This window comes from Sturnus vulgaris, unplaced genomic scaffold (assembly GCF_052056855.1).
Source record: "Sturnus vulgaris isolate bStuVul1 unplaced genomic scaffold, bStuVul1.hap1 Scaffold_454, whole genome shotgun sequence".
In the NCBI taxonomy this organism is placed as follows: Eukaryota; Metazoa; Chordata; class Aves; order Passeriformes; family Sturnidae; genus Sturnus; species Sturnus vulgaris.
In genome coordinates this window covers 26,488-42,288 of record NW_028276477.1, presented here as the reverse complement: position 1 = coordinate 42,288, position 15,801 = coordinate 26,488, and the positions used below count along the sequence as shown (strand labels likewise).

General features: G+C 46.0%; 1 long non-coding RNA gene across 1 annotated transcript; it reads right to left on the bottom strand.

The window, feature by feature from the left end:
* Window positions 1-5,011: 5,011 nt before the first annotated feature.
* On the bottom strand, window positions 5,012-14,468 carry LOC148217700 (uncharacterized). Its single transcript, XR_015800842.1, has 3 exons — window positions 14,387-14,468; window positions 13,653-13,843; window positions 5,012-5,132 (listed from the first exon to the last, which is right to left on the bottom strand). It is a non-coding gene; the product is annotated as an uncharacterized LOC148217700 (long non-coding RNA).
* Window positions 14,469-15,801: the final 1,333 nt, after the last annotated feature.

Sequence of the window (15,801 nt, the reverse complement as noted above, 5' to 3'; positions counted from 1 at the left end):
TCCAAGTTGGTAGCATATCCCGGAAAACAGAGACCGGAAAGTAGGAAAAAGATAAGGGACAGGATAAGGAAAGGGAGAAAAGGGAAAACAAAACAGATTAATTATATTCAATTTTTTGATTGCTAACAATTTCAAACAATTTGTTCAATTCTTTAATTTTTTTCAATTTTGTTTAGAAATAAATCAATTTTTTTAAAGCAAGTTTTTGATTAAACAATTCTAATTGCCATTAGAAGATAATCAATTCTAGTTAAAATATTTTATCCTATTTAAAACCTTGTGTCAATAACCCTAGGGATGTCAACAGTAACCGATCTGGATACATCTGTCACAGATGCCAATTGTGCTAACCGTTTCATTATTCTCCAAGTCACAATGTATAGAATTGCTGATAAAACAAAACCAAAATGAAAAGAACAATGGTGGGATGACACAATTTGTTCAGGACACTTCTAGCAGTAGGTGACCACCCAAAGAGAGTATCCCACCACCTGTGTTCAGCATCTGTCTTTACCCTTTCCAAAACACGATGTATTTTTTCCACATTGTGATGAACAGCTATTAGAGTTTTCTGTCCATTTTTCTTGATCTTCTCCAAAATTTCGATCAGATCTTGGTGGAGCAACAATTGCTTCACCAGAGAGAGGTTCATTCCAATTGGAGTGGGCAATAGATGGTGGATCAGTCAATTTGACTGCAAAAGATGGTGAGAAGTAACTGGGGCTACATAGGAAAAATCACATCATGAAATCCTAGTAAAGTTACAGACACGAAAGTTTGAATGATTTTTAGTATTCACTACTAAATTTTCTATGGAAACACTATCGCAAGCACTTCTAAAGCATGCACATCCATTTCCTACATATACCAGTACTATTTCAGGAATCTCGTTTGGATGAATTTCAAAATTGCAAACATTCTGTTCTGTATCCAAGCAAATATCTTGAGCTCTGATTGCATTACTTTCACAGATAAACCCTTGTTGTTCCCGGACAATGCAAGTTCCCAAATTGACGGTTTGCCACCTCCCACCGATTTGACGGGCCCATTCCCTATGCTCGAAAGGATAGAGAATAGCTCCATCATGGTTCAACCCTAATGCAATGATAGGGAATATCGAATGCACTGAAGCATTACGAATTGTCAGTACAAAGGCTGTGGCTGTGTTTGCGCTGGGATCGTAGGTAAAATTTACTAAGTTCCACCAGGACTGGAATTCTTTTTCAAAATCAGTGGCACTTTCCCAGAGTATTTTTCAAATTTCAGTGGGAAAAGTGCCTTCCTCACCTTCTCTTATAATTAAAGCAGCAACCGACTGCATCCACAACTGGGCCCGGATACAACTGAGAGCCAAAGAGATGTTACTTTGTGTAGTACCAAGTGCATCGATTATCAATTTGTGGTCATTTACGTCCCAACTTGGTAATATGTTTGATAACAACCACTGTTGGGTCCCCAAAGCTGTTAAGGCTGTTTGCAGGGGCCGTTGTAATTTGGTTACATCTCCAGCTGTGGTAGCCAATTTATTCATTAGTACTTCTGAATCGATGGTATTCAAAATTCCTAATCCTGTTCCCACAACACCGGTTATGTCTCTTGCCATTCATTTTTTTAGAAGGATTCCGTTTCCACAGCCAGGTTGTCCGTCCCTCAAAAGAAGTCTGTAGAAAGGGTGAACAAGCTGGCTGAACTTCTGAGACATTATTTTGCATCAGCAATTTGATTTGTTTGAGAAACCATGCCGGATTAAACGATATTTGTTGTTGGCCAGTTTTTCTAATTACATATGGTCCAAATTGAAAAATCGTAGGGCTCAACACAACCGGTGGTTGGGTAGTAGGCGTTACAACATTAAAATCAAGTTCCCCCCAGTATTTTGTATCATTTTTTCCACACATGGTTTTATAGGAAAATTGTATAGCAGTTAGATTTAGCCAACAGTCTTGAGTTTGGGTTCTACAATATAAAGTCCGGCCGTGGGGTCCTATGCCATAACCGTATGCAGGTTTGATGAGGGATCCGGCCATTAATTTACGAGTTATTGTGACATCATCACCTTGTGTCACCGTGAAGGAGGAAAAACCTTGCTTTTGCCATCCAACACTAAGGGGGTGCTTCTTCATGTCCCTCGGTGTTCTTCTGTGAAAAGTAAACACAGCAGAGTCTGCCTCCAGGAGGCAGGAGATTAAAATGATGGAACTATCCAGTGCGTAGCGTGGACTGGAATTCTGTTAACTTCCCAATCATTTTGCTGCTGAAAAGGGGGCCACTCTGTACCTCCTTTAAACACAGCATAGGAGTCAGTGTAGATGTAAACAAGAGAGATATTCTGTACCTCAAGCTGGAAAACACTCCAAACAACTGTCAGCTCACCGGCCTGAGAGCTGCCTTCTCCCTCAGTAATAATTTGTTCACCAGCAGAAGTGGGGAGGCCTACTGGCCTGTATCTCCCCACCTTTCCCTCTCGTTTGGCAGAAGCATCAGCGAACCAAGAATTTGCTGATTGTTCAGGGGAGAAAGGAGTGGCTACTTTACTTACCAAGGCAGGTTTGTCATGGCTATTAGCCAAGCTCTCAGTTTCTTGTATTGCCAGATTTTTTAGAGCTCTTTCTGTTACTGAGAAGATGTTACAGTAATGTTCTATCTGGGCATACCACTTCCCAACTGAGGATCTCTGGGCCACCCCGTCAGGGGGAGGGGTCTCAATAGTGACTGAGATGTGTTTTCTCCAGAACGCTAATAATTCTAGAGCCTGTTGGATCTCTTTCCTGGATTCAGGCAATTTAATTTGATCCAGGGAGGTTAGAGTATCAGGTGGAATACATGTCATACTTCCTTTCCACCAAATTCCCAAAAACTTTACCTCCTGAGAAGGTTTTTGAATTTTCTCTGAGGAAATTTGCAAATCAGGGTTTTCCAAATGAGAGATTATTTTTTTGTTGGGTATCCCCCACTACTTTTATTTCATCCCCTCCCACCAGAATATCATCAATGTATTGATAGACAGCTGTATTGTCAGGTTTGGGTATCTTTTCTAATTCCTGGGCTAAAGTGTGGTGGGCCGAAGTGGGGGAATGTTCAGACCCTTGGGAAAGCCCAGTGCAGGTGTACTGCTTTGGCTCAACTCCCAGAGCCTGTGGAGGAGATTGATTTGGTACATTGTTCAGAACTTGTGGAGAAGTTTGCTCGAGGGGTGCATCACTGATATAATCATATTCTATTTTAATCACAGGTTTCAAGTTGGGGCAGCAGTGTTGCCCACAATTTTTCATCAAAATTAGGTCTTTTTGAGAGTGTATTGGATTAATGTGAATAGCTTCCTTCTCCTGTGTTTCTTTTGGTGTTACACCCTAAGTTGAATTTTTGTCCCATTCTTCTTTTAAGGCAGCTTTTAACAAATTATTTTCATCTAGCAACAAATGGTTCTCATTCCTTTCTTGATATAATTCTTTTTGCAAAATTTGAACAAGATTTTGTAGAGAGTCTATAATTGTTCTTTCCTCATTTCTGCTCTCAGAGTGAGTTTCTATAGCTGCCGTAAGACAAGCTCCTAAAACCGAGCAGAGCATGGTTTTATTTTTGCCCAGTTTGAACTTTGACTCATGTTGCAAAGAATATATTCTATCAATCACATTCTCCAGATTAAACCAATTATTGTTCGCCCATTCCTCCCCACCTTGGGACGGTCTGCCCCTATATTTAGCTAATAGAGCACAAAATGCAGCTTTATCTGTTACAGTGGAATTCTCAGTCATTTTGTGAAGGGAAAAGTAAAAACCACAACGGGGAGGTCTATCTCTTAAGTTACCACACACAACGAAACAGCTTCCCCTGTGTGCCCCCCTTCGCTTCCCTGTGCGGGTGAAGAGACCAAACTACTTGGAAGGCAGTCCTTAGTTACAAAACACCGGGTTGTCTCTTAGCTACACCAAGCAGTCAAACATCATAAAAAACAACAACAACAGCGTCCCGCCTTTTGCACCAGTAGATCTTTTGTGAAATTCTGACGACAGAGCCCTCGAGCGAGTGTGGGGATGCTTTACACCAAGGTGTCTGCAGTCTGCGGGAAATCAGAAAAACCCCCCTTGCTTTCTAGACAGGCTCACCCATTCAAGGTGGCCAGCTAGGTGCGGCTGGAGTAAGACTTCCTTCCCCTGCTACAGACTACAGACAACCTCGCATCCCTTCTGTCTGCCAGAAAATCCTGTCCGTGAGGCCAATTTAATGTCACGATCCTCTATTAATGCGGAGCGGGGCTCGTGATGGTTCTTTTGATCAGAAGGGTGCAAACAGGCAAAATGCAGGGGACAAAATCAGTTTATTCAACAACAGCAATGCATTTCATCAAATGCCGACAATTCAGTTACGGTAAAGGGGAGAGGTATAGGAAACAAAGTATAGGGAAAGGGGAAGGAAAGGAAGGGATGGGAAAATAGCTACCAACAGACGAGACGGGCGTCCTCGTGGGTCATCCGATAGACGAGTCTTCGTCCGTGGGGAGATCTCAGGGGTCTTCTCCAGGGGGTAGACGTGTCTTCCTCGGTGGAGAGATCTCAAAAGGTCTTTTCCAGAGGGTCGCTCTTTATAGTCCTTATCCAAAGTGAGCGGCCTCTGGCCAAGAGGTGGGAAGATTTATGGACCATTGTGTGGTGCTGCAGGAGACAGGTACGGTCAAGCAGTCCTCAGTTGGTACAACGCGACCTCTGGTTGGTGCCACGACAGCACAGTCCAGTGAACACAATACACCAGCACACAGTCACGAGCATCCACCTTGGCCCGGCCGGCAAACCATTGTCGGGAGTCAGCCTGGGTGGGGGTCCTCGAGGTCTCCTTGCGACGGTCGGGAGGCAAAATCGAGGGGAACTTCGGACCGACCCTTACACGGAGGTGGCACTCCTTGCTTGCAAAGTAAATCTATGATTACTGTTATAGGACCAGAAGGAAAGAAAGCATTGATTCGCCCCTATCTGGTGCAGAAACCCATCACCGTGTGGGGAAGAGATTTGCTGTATGCCTTGTTCGATTTTCCAGCTCTTTGCTCCATTCATTATCCAGCTAGTGACCCTGTGAGTGGAAGCCAGGAGACAGGCACCTGAACACGAAACTGCGCAGAATCACCGGGAGAAAACTGACTGCCAGGAACGGATCAAGAAAAAAGATGGAGTTGTATTATTATTTGTGCAGGTGTATGGTGTTTTTAACCTTTTGTTTTTATTTTTACAAGGAAGCTTTACTCATGTAGTTGGAGTGCCTTTCCCAGAAGGTTTTGATAATGTTACTTTTGATAAATATTGGCCATATAATAATCATCACATTTTCCCCACCCCTAGCTCGAGACAACGAACTTAGATTGATAATTCTAGAGTTGATAAATCTGACCTTCAAAGAATTAGAAATTTTAGGCTCATTCACTATGGACAATTATAATTTGTTTCACTGTATAGGAAAAAATGGCTCTCATCTAAGCGTTGATCCTTATCACCCAGTTTATAGTAATATGACTTCTCGGTGTCATCAATCTAAGCTTCTTACATACGATGAACGTCACACAGATCCTTTTAACAAACTTCCTATTTGATTTCCTAAAGGAATTTGGCTCGTCTGTGGAGATAAATTTGATTAATATGAACAATTTCCTTCTCCTCTCTTTCTGTGGGTGTTTCAATCTGCCTTGATTTTTTGGCACATTCTTCTCTTAGGGCAGCTCATAACAAACGATTTTCATTCCTTTCTTCATCTAATTGTTTTTACAAAATTTCAACTAAGTTTTGTAAAGAATCTACGATTGTGTTTTCCTCGCTTCCTCGCTTAGGGCGAGTTTCTACGGCAGCTACAAGAGTGTCCTAGGGTGATGTTATGGTGTTTGTATCTCCAATCGTGTGTCCTGATTATGTTTGGTATTATGTCCTGTGCTTCCAGGACTGAGTCTGAGAGTGAAGCTTTGTTTTGTCTTGTTATCAGCCGGCTCACCTCCCCCATGGTCTATGTTTAGGAGAGGTTTTAGCTCGGTTTGTCTGCTTGCTTGCCTGCTTGCTTGCCTGCTTGCTTGCCTGCTTGCTCGCTTCTGCCTCTTTTTCTTTCCTTCGCTTTGCCCTTGCTTTTTCCTTATTAGTTAGTTCAGCTAGGCAGTCCAACTTTTTCCCTGGACTGTTTTCTCTTCCACCCCGTCCCCTCCCTCTCCCGGATACCATCTGAACCTGTTCCGGACGGGGACCTGGGAAACCCCAAGAAACACCGGGAGTCTACACTCTGTCACCGGCAGCAGCCATTCCCAAGCGCCAGAGACTGATAACTGGGCGACCACTCGCCAGAGAGACTGAGTTTGTCATCCCTTCAGAACGGTGAAAGAGTTTTTTTTGTCAGCTGGTGTTGTCTTTTTTCCCTGTGCTGGGGAGTGTCTTGCTTGTTAAATAAACAGGTTTTTTCTCCCACTCTTCTCCGAGGAAATTCTTCCCGAACCCAGTGGGGTGGGGGGGAGGAGTCGTGGGGTTTGCTGTCTGGGGGCTCCTTCTGGAGGTTTTCCCCCCAAATTTGCCCAAAACCAGGACAAATAAATTGGCGCCCAACTCGAGGCTCGAGAAAGTGGGAAAAAACCCTGTTCTAATAATAATAATTTGGTTCAAATTCTTTTGTGTTGGTATAGAGCAGTTATTGGCTATGTTGTTGGAATTCATGTCTTTTGGGGTGGAGGCCTGCATGGGTTTTTGGTCCCTAGGGTTTTTTGAAGTCTTAATACCTTTGTGGTCCCTGGGTTTATTTGCTTATCCAGAAATAGCTCTGGTATTGTCCCTAATGCGTAATTTCTGTAGCAGAGGGGCATTGACCAAAATATCCATCGGGCTGGGCTTGGTTTTAATGGCCTGCAGGAGATTTATAAAGGTGCTGGAATCTGTTCCAGGAATGTATGGTTCTTGGTTGTGGTTGTGCACTCAGTTTGTTAGAGGAGAAGCAGGGGATGAGGCTTTTCAGCCTTTGTTCTCCTTCTTCTCCTCTGAATTTGTTACATCCTTATTAGAGAATGTTCAGTTCCCCCTGAGTGTTAAAGAGACCATCTTTCTGGTGTTTAATATAGTAAGCTTTCTCTATACAGTCTGCAGTTTCTCTAGAATGAGAGCTGAGATTTCTAGAGGGGCTGAGACCCCTGACCCCAGAGTAGAGCCAGGCGTGAGGAATCCTGAATGGTGTGGGAAATGGGAGGATATGGGCCAAATCTTAAAGGAATTTTCTGACCCTACATCCTGGGATTTTCCATGTGAACAAATTCAGAACCCAGCTGAGGTGGCAAAGTACCTGAAAGAGAAGTGCCATGGTAATTCTAAGGAGAAGATCATTGCAGTGAGCTGGGCCCTGGCATATGCTTACCGTACCCTGCTAGATACTGTAGGGCAGCAGACAGAGGAAGGGGGACAGGCAGATAAATCAGCCACTATCCCAGTCACTCAGGCTGCAGCCAACACCCCAGGCTCGAGGCCAACAACTACACCAGACAGTGAGCCTAAGCCAGCAGCTAAACCTGTCAGTAAGCCTCAACCAATGGCTGTTGCTACCAGCACGAGAAGTGGAAAGTGCACAGACAAGACTGATCGACCAGTGGATGATGATGATGATGATGCAGGAGAAGGACCCTCGACGCCTCCTGACATAAAACCAGGAGTCAAAGCAACTGGTAAAAGATCAGAGGCCAATATTGAGTCTTTTTCCCTAAAGGACCTCCGTGGCCTAAGAAAGGATTACACCTGACGACCTGATGAGTCTATAATTAGTTGGTTGGTCCGTCTTTGGGATGCTGCAGGCGAGGCTACAATTCTGGATGGCACTGAAGCCAGGCATTTGGGATCCCTGTCACATGATCCTGTCATCGACCAAGGAATGATGAGAGGGCCTAACCCTCACAGCCTCTGGGCACGGGTCCTGGACAGTGTAGCACAAAGATACCTGTGTGCAGATGATCTTTATATGCAGCAGACCCACTGGAAGACGATAGAACAAGGGATCCAACGCCTGAGAGAAATGGCAGTGGCAGAGATTATCTTCTCAGATGACATAACAACTAGGAATCCGGACTTGGTACCATGTACATCTGTGATGTGGCGAAAACTTGTACGACTTGGGCCCCATGAATACGCTTCTGCTTTAGCAATAATGAAGCGGGACGAGAGGGATGAGACCGTGCTTGATATGGCAAAGAAGCTCCGAGCATATGCAGATGCTGTGCATGGCCCAACACATGCCAGAATTGCAGCTGTGGAAACACGTCTGCAGAAATTAGAAGACAAGATAGAGGAGAATCATAAAAGACTCAGGGAGGAGATTAAAGAGGACCTTCTCCAAATCTCAGCAGTACAAATTAGAGGCCCTGGTATCCAACGCAGACGTTCCCCTGATGGGGAGAGGAGGTACACCCCACGAGCTGAGCTGTGGTTCTTCCTACGTGATTGCGGAGAAAACATGAGGAGATGGGATGGAAAATCTACTGCTGCTCTGGCACAACGGGTGCGTGAATTGAAGGAAGGCAAGACCCAAAGAGGAAGTTCCACCAAAAGGAGAGCAGCTCCAGTTGCCCGTAGCCAAGCTGCCAGGTATGATGATGATGATATATCTGATCCCCTTGAAGGAACCTCTAAGACATATGCCCAAGGAAAGAAGGATAAACAGGCTTAGAGGGGCCCTGCCTCTAGCCAGGGAGAGGCGAGGGAAAATCGTGTCTTCTGGACTGTGTGGATTCGTTGGCCTGGCACATCGGAACCACAAAAGTATAAAGCTTTGGTTGATACTGGTGCCCAATGCACATTAGTCCCATCAAGATATGTGGGGGCAGAATCTGTTTCTATTGCTGGTGTGACAGGTGGATCACAGGACTTTACCTTGGTGGAAGCTGATGTGAGCTTGACTGGACATGAATGGAAAAAACATCCTATTGTGACTGGCCCAGAGGCCCCGTGCATTTTGGGCATAGATTACCTCCGAAGGGGGTATTTTAAAGATCCAAAAGGATTCAGGTGGGCATTTGGGATAGCAGCTGTGGTGACAGAGGGCATCCAGCAATTGAACACCTTGTCTGGACTGTCTGAGAATCCAAGTACTGTAGGACTTCTGAAAGGAGAAGAGCAAAAGGTACCAATTGCCACTTCCATAGTGCATCGCCGACAATACAGAACAACTCGAGATGCTGTGGTTCCCATCCATAAAATGATCCGTGAGCTGGAGAGCCAAGGGGTGGTCAGCAAAACCCACTCACCCTTCAACAGCCCCATCTGGCCTGTGCGTAAATCTGAAGGAGAATGGAGATTGACCGTAGACTATCGTGCATTGAATGAGGTGACTCCACCACTGAGCGCTGCCGTGCCGGACATGCTGGAACTGCAGTACGAGCTGGAGTCCAAGGCAGCAAAGTGGTACGCCACTATCGATATCGCCAATGCATTTTTCTCCATTCCTCTGGCAGCAGAGTGCAGGCCTCAGTTCGCTTTCACATGGAGGGGAGTGCAGTACACCTGGAATCGACTGCCCCAGGGGTGGAAGCACAGTCCTACTATCTGCCATGGACTGATCCAGACTACACTAGAAAAAGGTGAGGCTCCAGAACATTTACAATATATTGATGATATCATTGCGTGGGGGAACACAGCAGCAGAAGTGTTCAAGAAAGGAGAGAGAATCATCCAAATCCTCCTGGAAGCCGGCTTCGCCATCAAGAAGAGTAAAGTTAAGGGACCTGCTCGAGAGATCCAGTTCCTGGGAGTGAAGTGGCAAGATGGACGACGTCAGATTCCTACTGATGTCATCAACAAAATCACAGCTATGTCCCCACCAACCAACAAGAAGGAGACACAAGCTTTCTTAGGCGCCATAGGTTTTTGGAGGATGCACATTCCTGAGTACAGTCAGATCGTGAGCCCTCTTTACCTGGTCACCCGCAAGAAGAACGATTTCCATTGGGGCCCTGAGCAGCAACAAGCTTTTGCCCAGATAAAGCAGGAAATTGCTCATGCAGTAGCCCTTGGCCCAGTCAGGACGGGACCAGATGTGAAGAACGTGCTCTACTCTGCAGCCGGGAACCATGGTCTGTCCTGAAGCCTGTGGCAGAAGGTGCCTGGTGAGACTCGAGGCCGACCATTAGGATTTTGGAGTCGGAGCTACAGAGGGTCTGAAGCTAACTACACCCCAACAGAGAAGGAGATCTTGGCCGCCTACGAAGGGGTCCAAGCAGCCTCAGAGGTGGTTGGCACAGAAGCACAACTCCTTCTGGCACCCCGACTACCAGTGCTGGGGTGGATGTTCAGAGGAAAGGTTCCCTCAACCCACCATGCCACCAGTGCTACATGGAGCAAGTGGATTGCCCTCATTACACAGCGCACCCGGATTGGAAAACTGAATCGCCCTGGGATTTTGGAAGTAATTACAAATTGGCCTGAAGGTGAAAGTTTTGGTGTCACAGATGAGGAACAAGAACCAGTGACACGGGCTGAAGAAGCCCCACCATATAACCAACTGCCAGCAGAGGAAACACGCTATGCTCTATTCACCGACGGTTCCTGTCGCATTGTGGGGATGAATCGGAGGTGGAAAGCAGCCGTATGGAGCCCCACGCGACGGGTAGCAGAGGCCACTGAAGGAGAGGGTGGATCCAGTCAACTTGCTGAACTCAAAGCGGTTCAACTGGCCTTAGACATTGCAGGAAGAGAGAAGTGGCCAAAGCTTTACCTTTATACCGATTCATGGATGGTAGCCAATGCTCTGTGGGGATGGTTGGAGAGATGGAAAGAGGCTAACTGGCAGCGTAGAGGAAAACCAATTTGGGCTGCTGAAGAGTGGAAAGATATCGCTACCCGGTTAGAGAAATTACCTGTGAAGGTTCGCCATGTAGATGCCCATGTTCCCAGAAGTAGGGCTAATGAAGAGCAGAAAAACAATCAGCAGGTAGATCAGGCTGCAAAGATAGGGGTGTCGAAGATAGACCTTGATTGGGAACACAAGGGAGAGTTGTTCCTGGCTCGATGGGCCCATGATGCCTCAGGTCATCAGGGCAGAGATGCCACATATAAGTGGGCACGAGACCGAGGGGTGGATCTAACCATGGACAGTATTTCTCAAGTTATCCATGACTGTGAGACATGCGCTGCCATCAAGCAAGCCAAGCGGATGAAGCCCCTCTGGTATGGGGGGCGGTGGTCCAAGTACAAATATGGAGAGGCCTGGCAGATTGACTACATCACACTGCCCCAGACACGCCAAGGCAAGCGCTATGTACTGACCATGGTGGAAGCCACCACTGGATGGTTGGAGACCTACCCTGTGTCTCACGCTACAGCCCGTAACACCATCCTGGGCCTTGAAAAGCAGGTCCTTTGGAGGCATGGCACCCCTGAGAGGATTGAGTCAGACAATGGGACTCATTTCAAGAATAGCCTTATCAACACTTGGGCTAGGGAACATGGCATTGAGTGGGTGTACCATATCCCCTACCATGCACCAGCTGCAGGGAAAGTGGAAAGGTACAATGGACTGTTAAAAACCACCTTGAGAGCATTGGGTGGGGGATCATTCAAAAACTGGGAGCAGCATTTAGCAAAGGCCACTTGGTTAGTTAACACCCGGGGTTCCACCAACCGAGCGGGCCCTGCCCAGTCTGAGTCCCTGAATATGGTAGATGGAGACAAAGTCCCAGTGGCACATATCAGAGGTTTGTTAGGGAAGGCAGTTTGGATCAATTCTGCCCCGAGTACAGACAAACCCATTCGTGGGATTGTCTTTGCTCAAGGACCAGGTTGTACATGGTGGGTAACGCAGAGAGATGGAACAACACGATGTGTGCCTCAGGGAGATCTGATTGTGGGGTGAGGCAGCATGAGACAGAAGGAAATATGTAAGTGTCAAAGGTCTGAGCAAGTGAGATAGAAGGAAATGTGTAAGTGTCGAAGGTTTGAGCAAGTGAGATGGAAGAAAATGTGTCCGAGTAAGTGAAAGATGGAAATTTCTACTTGCTGAAGTTTTTACATGCTGTTTAGTATGTTCACGATATGGAGATAAGGGGTGGAATGTCCTAGGGTGATGTTATGGTGTTTGTATCTCCAATCGTGTGTCCTGATTATGTTTGGTATTATGTCCTGTGCTTCCAGGACTGACTCTGAGAGTGAAGCTTTGTTTTGTCTTGTTATCAGCCGGCTCACCTCCCCCATGGTCTATGTTTAGGAGAGGTTTTAGCTCGGTTTGTCTGCTTGCTTGCCTGCTTGCTTGCCTGCTTGCTTGCTTGCTTGCTTGCCTGCTTGCTCGCTTCTGCCTCTTTTTCTTTCCTTCGCTTTGCCCTTGCTTTTTCCTTATTAGTTAGTTCAGCTAGGCAGTCCAACTTTTTCCCTGGACTGTTTTCTCTTCCACCCCGTCCCCTCCCTCTCCTGGATACCATCTGAACCTGTTCCGGACGGGGACCTGGGAAACCCCAAGAAACACCGGGAGTCTACACTCTGTCACCGGCAGCAGTCATCCCCAGCGCCAGAGACTGATAACTGAGCGACCACTCGCCAGAGAGACTGAGTTTGTCATCCCTTCAGAACGGTGAAAGAGTTTTTTTTGTCAGCTGGTGTTGTCTTTTTTCCCTGTGCTGGGGAGTGTCTTGCTTGTTAAATAAACAGGTTTTTTCTCCCACTCTTCTCCGAGGAAATTCTTCCCGAACCCGGTGGGGTGGGGGGGAGGAGTCGTGGGGTTTGCTGTCTGGGGGCTCCTTCTGGAGGTTTTCCCCCCAAATTTGCCCAAAACCAGGACAAAGAGAAGCTCCCAAAACCGAGCAGAGTACGGTTATCTTGTTGCCCCGTCTGAACTTTGATTCATGTTGCAAAAGAACATATTCTATCAATGGTATTTTCTAGATTAAACCAATTTTTGTTGGCCCATTTTTACCCACCTTGGGACGGTCTGCCCCTATATTTAGCTAATAGAGCACAAAATGCAGCTTTATCTGTTACAGTGGAATTCTCAGTCATTTTGTGAAGGGAAAAGTAAAAACCACAACGGGAAGGTCTATCTCTTAAGTTACCACACACAACGAAACAGCTTCCCCTGTGTGCCCCCCTTCGCTTCCCTGTGCGGGTGAAGAGACCAAACTACTTGGAAGGCAGTCCTTAGTTACAAAACACCGGGTTGTCTCTTAGCTACACCAAGCAGTCAAACATCATAAAAAACAACAACAACAGCGTCCCGCCTTTTGCACCAGTAGATCTTTTGTGAAATTCTGACGACAGAGCCCTCGAGCGAGTGTGGGGATGCTTTACACCAAGGTGTCTGCAGTCTGCGGGAAATCAGAATTACCCCCCTTGCTTTCTAGACAGGCTCACCCTTTCAAGGTGGCCAGCTAGGTGCGGCTGGAGTAAGACTTCCTTCCCCTGCTACAGACTACAGACAACCTCGCATCCCTTCTGTCTGCCAGAAAATCCTGTCCGTGACACCAATTTACCCTCACGATCCGCTTGATACGGGGCGGGGCTCGTGATGGTTCTTTTGATCTCAAAGGTGCAAACAGGCAAATGGCAGGGGACAAAATGAGTTTTTTCACAGCAATGCATTTTTTTTAGATGGCAACAACTCAGTTGCGATCGAGTAGAGAGATATAAGAAACAAAGTACAGAGAGAAAAAGAGAGAGGGAAGGGAAAATAGCTACCAGCAGAGGAGACGGACGTCCTCGTGGTCCTCGGCCAATAGACGGGTCTTCATCCGTGGGGAGTGTAACGAGTTTCTGGAAACCTCCGGGTGCCTTTAAGGGCTCCTACGCTGTTGGGCTTGTTCTCCTTTTTAAAAAAGCGAAGCAGCTAACGGTTGCTGTAAAGTTATTTCTTGTAGAACTGCATCAGTCTCAAAGGCAAAAACAGAGCAAAGCAAAGGCATTAAAGCAATGGCATAAAGCCACGGCATGAAGCCCCGGCTCTCCCCGAGGCGTGTTCTTTTATAGAAACTTCCAAGCAAGCTAAGACACAAACTCGGACCGCTACTCCTTAACCTATCAGAATTGTAGTTTTTTAGCACGCTAGGCTACGTATAAACTACGCACGTGGCCTATCTTGTTTTAACTGAAAAATGTAAGCAATATTCTTGACTATTGTATCTGAAGCTAGGTTCTTGGAGCCCTTAAGGAAACACTAGCATGTTTTTTAACCTTCACTAGAGCATGTGCTACTTCTCAGGCATCTAAGATCTTTTACTCTCTAAAAGCACTTAAAACTTATTTTATTTACTTACTTATTTACTCGCTCCATCTATTCATTTACTCATCCCATTTACTCACTTTACTCATTCCAATGAGCCTTTTGTCCCTTTTATTGTATCCTGGCTTACCTTTCATAGAAATTTGCCCATCTAGAATTAAAGATGCCTCAATTGTTTTAATAATTACCTTACCTTTAGCTGTTTCTTTTGCCTTTCTGTCCATGTCTTGAGTTTGAGTTGCTAATTTGAATAAACTTATTTTTCTTGTTGTGAGACAACCAGGAGTAAGAGAGCAAGGCAGGCCTAAAACTTGAGAGAGTATAAAAGAAAATTTATTAACTACACAAACAAAAAGAGAGGAAAAAAAAATTTTTTTCAGAATAAGAGTTTTTAGATCACTCCTTCCCTCCCTCTCCCAATCTTCATAACAACAAAACAAACATATAACAAATACTTCGGTCAGTGCCCAATTTAGTCTTTCTCAGTTCACTTCTGGAGAAAGAAGCTTCTTCTTGTGGAAGTTGTAGGGATTTTTCCCACAAGAAGGAAAAAAACAGTTCTCTTGTGGTTTTATCTTTCACGATTTGCATCCGCCCGGGAACCTGCAACCGTGACGCTCCTCCCAACTCTACAACCGTCCCAAAGTTGTAGATGTGGGCCATGTCTGTCTCATGGGGTATTACTTTTAAGAATGAAATGTTTGACAGCAAAGATTCTCTTTGTCTCCTTTTTCTCTGCTCAGGCTTCATCTTCAGAAAACCAAAATCCCCTTCTTTTCTCAGGACAGAAATTCTCAACACAGGTGCTTTTTAGTCAAATCATCTATTAAATGGAACATTTCCATCCCCCCATGTCTCTTTCCATGGTTTATAGGAATATTCAGTACATCAGTTCATTCCTACGATTTCACAAAAAGATTTTCAGCCATTTCAGCATCTTCTCATTCTCTTTCCATCTTAAAAACTTAGCTCTTACATCACTGACTTCAGAAATCTTCTTATTCCCTTTCATATTCAAAGGAAAGGCTGGAGGCTTTGCAAATCTTATCTGAGCACTAAAGAGTTAAAGTTTAACACAACTACAAGAGTTGGGCCAGACTCAGGCCGAGCTGGGAGGCAGCTGAGTTGTTAATCAGCCTTTCTGGGGCTGGGCTACAGCCCCACACTGCTCATGGCCACCCGGGCAGGCCCGGCCCGTCCGGCGGCAGCAAGAGTCAGCCTCCCCCCACGCCAGAGCCGCAGGCCCGTGGAGGAGGAAGCCGTGAAGGTCTTATCACACAACTTTTTCTCCCCCTGGCCATCGGGTCCCCCTCGTTGGCAAACGGGGCCCAAGCGGCCTCCCGAGCCTCCCCCCCCCCACATGGGGGAGAGGGAAGCTCGGGTTGATGTTACCTGCTCAGCCACCGGAAGACAAAGAGGGTCGGTTCCAGATTACCTTCCTCAAAATGTGTGTTCACGGGGCGAACTAACTTTCTCTAATTGGCTGTTGCAGGTATCCCAACCCCCACAGAGGAAATTCCCTTAGGAAGAATGTCTTCTGAGTTTCTTCTTCCTAAGTCAACCTATCACAGTCCACCAGCTCATTTCCTTTTTCCAATTCAGAGCTCA